Source organism: Grampus griseus (assembly GCF_964374135.1).
Source record: "Grampus griseus genome assembly, chromosome: 17".
NCBI classification, from domain to species: Eukaryota; Metazoa; Chordata; class Mammalia; order Artiodactyla; family Delphinidae; genus Grampus; species Grampus griseus.
This window is the reverse complement of record NC_139011.1, coordinates 76,797,354-76,803,353: the sequence shown is the minus strand read 5'-3', so window position 1 is coordinate 76,803,353 and position 6,000 is coordinate 76,797,354.

Sequence of the window (6,000 nt, the reverse complement as noted above, 5' to 3'; positions counted from 1 at the left end):
ATTATTAGAGCTATACACAGCTATTTTAAACTGAATCATTTCTTATGCAGCATTTGCTTTTCTTGTGTTGCCCAACTTTTCATGTCCCCTAAAGTTAGTAAACTTTTTGTTTCATTTGCCTTGTTTTCTCTGTACTCATCATTAAGTTAAATCCAAACTCTCCTCAAATTGTGGAAATGTTCCTTCAGTCCATTCAAACACAGATATTCATTTGTTTTATCGTCTTTGAGTCTTCGGACCTGCTCTAATCTGCACTAGTACACGATTGACAGCTTGTCATCATTCCTCACCATCAGCCTTGGAGACTCCCTTTGTCTCTGTATTGTATTGATTTCCTGCATCCTATGTTTTCTTCTTCTTTGGTTTATACTCTTGCTTTAGTGGAGTAAACCCTCAGGTAGTTTCCTGAGAAAGGGTGCATAGTAGTAAATTTTTGAGACCTTGCATGTCTGGAGAGGTCTTTAGTCAGCTTGTCTATTCAACTGATAGTTTGGCTGGGTATAGAATTCTAAGTTGGAAATGTTTTTCCCTCAGAATTTTATAAGTAGTAACCTCTATTATCTTTTAGGATCCTTATCTCTGGTATGTGATCTGGATTTTTAAAAAATTTTCTGGAAGCTTTTAGGACTTTCTCATTGCCCCTGCTGTTCTAAAATTTTATCGTGATATGCCTTCTTGTAGTGTGTTTTCATTCATTGTCTGGGAAATCAATATTACATCTTTTCAATCTGGAGAGTTTTGTTTCCTAAATTGTTGATACTTTTCTCCTATTTTCCATGTTTTCTCTTCCTGGAACTTCTAAAATTTGGATATTAGACTTCCCAGACTGAGCCTCCAATTGCCTTGTCTTGCTATTTTCAATATTTTACTTTTCTTCTCCTTTCTGAGAAATTTGTTTATATTTATGTGTCAATTTTTCTAATGAATTTTAACTTATATTTTTATTGTAGCTTTAACTTCCAAGCACTCTTTACTGTTTTCTAGGTTAAAAAAAAATGGAACCTTGTTTTTTTCAAGTAGCCAATAGCTCCTTTTATATGTCTCTAAGGATAGTTAAGATTTTTTTGATCTTCCTCTTTCATATTAAAGGCTTTTTTATAAAAGAAATAAACCAAGCTGCCTGCTCCTGTTTAATAGTGGGGCACTAAAAAGCTGACTGGTAACTGTGCACATGTGGATGTACCTTTAAGAATGAAAGCCCCACTGCTGCAGGGTATTCTGCCTGTTTTACTGGGGAATCTCCATTGTCAGTGTCTTGAGGTCTAGTTCCTTGAACTATTCATATTTCCCTGCCTAGAGGGTATTAGCTTGGTTGGCAGATTCTGTGAACTTAAACAGGCAATGCTAAGACTTTGGGGTATTCTATGGTATCACTCAGGTGGCATCTCAGGTTCAGGAGAACCTGAGATGCTGCCTCAGGATTAAGCTTTCTAAGGCATACTGAATTCACCAGCTTCCCAAATTTTGTTTCTGTAATTTTCTCTCTCATCCCCTTTGTCCTTGTGACTAAATGCTTTGAAAAATTTATCTGCTGTCACATATGAGGATATTAGGAGGGAGAAGAGAGAGATAAATGAGTATTTTTGCCCTTCATAATTCCCTGGACATTCCAACATTTTCCAAGACTGTCAGGCAATTTTAAATTTTGGAAATGTATTTAATATTATCAGTAATGAAATTGGTATCTACAACATTTTAAATTAAATTTAGTTTTGCATGACCTCTTCAACTAGAATGTAACATCGACTCTTGGGTCTATACTTCTGCTTCCTCCTGCTGTGCCTGGAGTGGTGCTGAGGATATGCTGGAGATGAAATATATGCATGCTGAATATGTGCATAAGCATTATCTTATAATCAGGTTTATGTGAAAGAAAGGAATAAGGACACTCTATAACTATCTCCTCTTATCAGCATTGGGCACCACATTATTTTTCTCAGATACCTTTTCTGTTTCCCTTTAAAAATCATCCCCAATGACACTATCCTAATATTTGCACCAAGTAATGCCCTCCAACAGCAGTTTCCTTGGTTGACTTTTATGAATTAGATAAAATACATCATTTAAACATTTGAAATAATGAAGCTAAGAGTAGGGTATTCCCTGACATCACCACCATCTTATGTGGCAGAGTGGAATGGTGAAGGACATGGGTTCTGGCCCAATCACTTAGCTGTGTGACCCTGGGCAAGTTCTTAACCTCTCTGTGCTTTTCTCCTCAAATTTAAAAAGGAAATAATAATAGTAAATATGGGCTTCCCTGGTGGCACAGTGGTTGAGAGTCCGCCTGCCGATGCAGGGGACATGGGTTCGTGCCCCGGTCCGGGAAGATCCCACATGCCGCGGAGCGGCTGGGCCCGTGAGCCATGGCCGCTGAGCCTGCGCGTCCGGAGCCTGTGCTCCGCAACGGGAGAGGCCACAACAGTGAGAGGCCCGCGTACTGCAAAAGAAAAATATAATAATATTAATAGTAAATATGATAGGGTAGTTGTGAGGATTTAATTTGATATATACGTAAAATACTTTACAGTTCCTGGTACATTATACTCAATAAATTTTAGCTCTGATGATGATGACTTTTCTGAGCAGCAAAGATAGTAATTGCAAGAGTGATGAGAGCTGTGAAGGAGACAGAGAGTGGAATCTGGATGTTCATCAGATGGATGTAACTTAACCTGCACACGTTTGAGTCTTTTTCCTTCAAGGGCCACAGCCCAGTCAGCTGCTCTCTGCTTTGAACCTGAGAAAGGTCAGACAGAAATGAATTTCCCGGCACAGTGAAAAGCATGTTTACCATGATTTAGCTGGCCCGAGGAAAGCTGGCTGAAGGTAACGACAGGGCTTTTATGTACCCGAGACAGGAGCTATTGGAAGAGAGGATTCAAGGTGGTTTAAGGAACACTTGTGCAGATTGAGGTTTGACTTCATTTTTAAATATTTGTTACTGTTGAATTCTATTAGTTTTGAATAGGCAATACATTCGTAGGGTTCAAACATCAAATTACTATAGAAGATATGAAGCGTAAACTCTCAAGAATATTCCCGCCTCACCCACCTCGTTTCCTACCGATAACCACTTTTATTTCATTTTTGTTTTTCCTTCTAAAGTTCTTATGCCAATACAAACAAATATGAACATGTATCCTTATTTTCCTTCTTTCTTTCACGAAAGGAAGCATAGTGTAGCATACTCATTTTCCTTCACCACTGTCTTACACGTTGCTTTTAATTTTAAAAATACATTATGCAGCTTTTTCCGTAACAGTAAAAGCCTTATTTATTCTCTGTGTTCATGTGCACTGTGTTTTATTATATGGATGTCTTGTCATCTAATCAGCTCTGATTGATGGATACTTGACTTGCTTTCAATCTTTTGCTGCTACAGAAATGCTGCAGTGAATGAACGTGTGCATATACCCATGAGTATATCAACAGGACAAATTTCCAGAAGTAGAATTACTGGATCACAGGATAAATGATTTTGTAATTTAAATAGATGTAACCAAATTACTTTCCATAAAGTTTATAGCAACTTGTATTGTAATTAGCAATATCTGGGAGGGCCTAATTCCCCATGTCTCACCAATTATACCTGTCAAATTTAAATAGATGTAACCAAATTACTTTCCATAAAGTTTATAGCAACTTGTATTGTAATTAGCAATATCTGGGAGGGCCTAATTCCCCATGTCTCACCAATTATACCTGTCAAATTTTTAGACTTTGGTGATGTTTTCATTTTCCGTAATGGATAATAGTATCTCTAATTAGTAGTTCTTATCTATTTAAGGATTATTCATGTTTCTGTTTCTGTGAACTCATTGTTCGTGCTTTGTCTTTTCCTTATCAAATTCTAAGAGCTCTTTTTATATTAGGGAGATTTGCTTTTTGCTATGATTTGAAGTGCTATGATTTGAAGTACAAATAGTCTTCCCCTAGTTTGTCGTTTCTCTTTGACCTTACTCGTACTGTTAATTTTTCTCCACGCAAATATATTCCCTCTTTTTGTAGTTGAGACTATCAATTGTTTCTTTTATGACTTTGGAAAGATTTTCCCACTCTAATGTTAAAAAGAAATTTCCACTTTTCTTGGTACTTCCCATGACTTCATTTTTACACTTAAATCTTTGACCTATTGAGAACTTATCCTAGTGTATGTTGTGAGATCTAATTTTGGTTCCAGTTGGCCACACAGGTGTCCCAACATAATGCCATTGAAAAGTTCATCTTTTCTCCACTGTCTTTCTTATATACTAATTCCCATATTTGAGTGTTTGAGTCTTTTTTCTGAACATTTTGTTCTGTTTCAATGCCCTGTGTATTCATTTCCATTACTTAGTTTTTATACTACATACATATACTACATATTAATATCTGATAGAGTTATGCACCTTTATTGCTCACCTATTTCTGAATTTTTCTGGCTCTGTTTCTTTATTTTCCATATAAATTTTAGAGTCAGTTTGTCTGGTTTCCAATTAGAGGTATATTTTACATATACATATATAGTTTTACATATATATAAAATTGGAATTTTTTTGTTCTTTTCCTAACTTTGACTCATATGCTTAATTCATTTGTTTTTATTCTTTCTTTTTTCAGTTTTACTCGAGACTACACATTTTCTTTGACTTTGTTCTCCCATGGGTTCCAATATAAGTGTTTTCATTATTGTTGCTCTGGAGGGGACCTGCAGTTCTGATTAGCATTTCATTTTGACACACAGTTACTTCAGAGTTTTAAAATCTCCAGAAAAGGGATCTTCTTCTTTTCTTATTTTGTTAAAAGTTTAATTTTATTTCTGTTTACTATTTTTAGGTTTTGGAATTTGAGGTTTTGTTCATGGTATAGGTCAGTTTTTGGTGGGTGCTTGAAAAGAAGCTATAGTTATCTTTGTAGGGTCTTGAATGTCACACGTATCCTGTTGATTTTGTAACAATCACATGTATCCTATTGATTTTGTCAGTCTTCTGCATCATCCCTTATTTCATGCCCATCTAATCTGTTTTGGACAGAATGAAGGAAATGAGTCTCCTACGAACAGTGTTTCCATTTGCCCTTACACTGCTTGTTATTTCTAGTCTTTGAAAATTGTTACTATGGTATTTGGTTCACAGTTATTCCTTTTATGTCTTTATTGTGAATTGCATTCTTTAACATTATTAACTCTCCTTCTTTGGCTTCAATTCCATTCCATCCTAGGATAAAATCGTGGCTCCTACTTTTGGAGTAAAAGGAGTTTATCTCACAGCACAGAGCTTTTCTTTTAATAGATGAGTTAAGCCATTTACAGTTAATGAAATCTGACATTTTGTATTATTGTGTTTATGGTTTATAGTGTTGTCTTTCAGTCTGTGTTTGGTTCTTTTGCCTTTTGTTTTGGTACTTCTGCTTTTGAGGAAGCATGTTTGTTGTATTTTTGTTCTGTTATTTCCCTGTCTGTAATGTCCTCAGACTTAGACCATCTCTGCGGGCTTACTTGTATGGACAGTGACAACATTGATGACTTGTGTCTGTTTCCCTCTCCCCTCCTCCACCCCAGTTTAAGTCAGTGGTATTTTTAATACTTCTCTTTGTTCTGTTAAATATGCTTTTACCTCTGACTTGATTTGTCTACTTTAGATAATTTCCTGTGACTCAGCATTTCCAAATGCACAGTCCATGGGCTTGTTCTGCGTCCTATCTGGGTAGTCTTCCTACACCTCAAAGACCTCCTTTCTCTGCAACCACAAAGACCATATTTGTTTCCTTGAAAAATGGCCTTTTTGTGGGTTTCTCCAGGCAGCCACACCTTTTTCTCCCTCCAAGCTAACTGGGCTCAGGAGGCTTCTGTGTCTCGTGCCTCCTGCCCCACACCTGGTGACCCTCTCATTTTGCTACATGTTTCCGAGTTCTGCCGTGGCTAGACCCTCCTCAGCACTCTTTGTTCCTTCTTTCCCTCCCAACTCTCGTAAGCTCAGGAGTTTCACCCCAACTTTTGCACTCCACGTGGCCATCTGC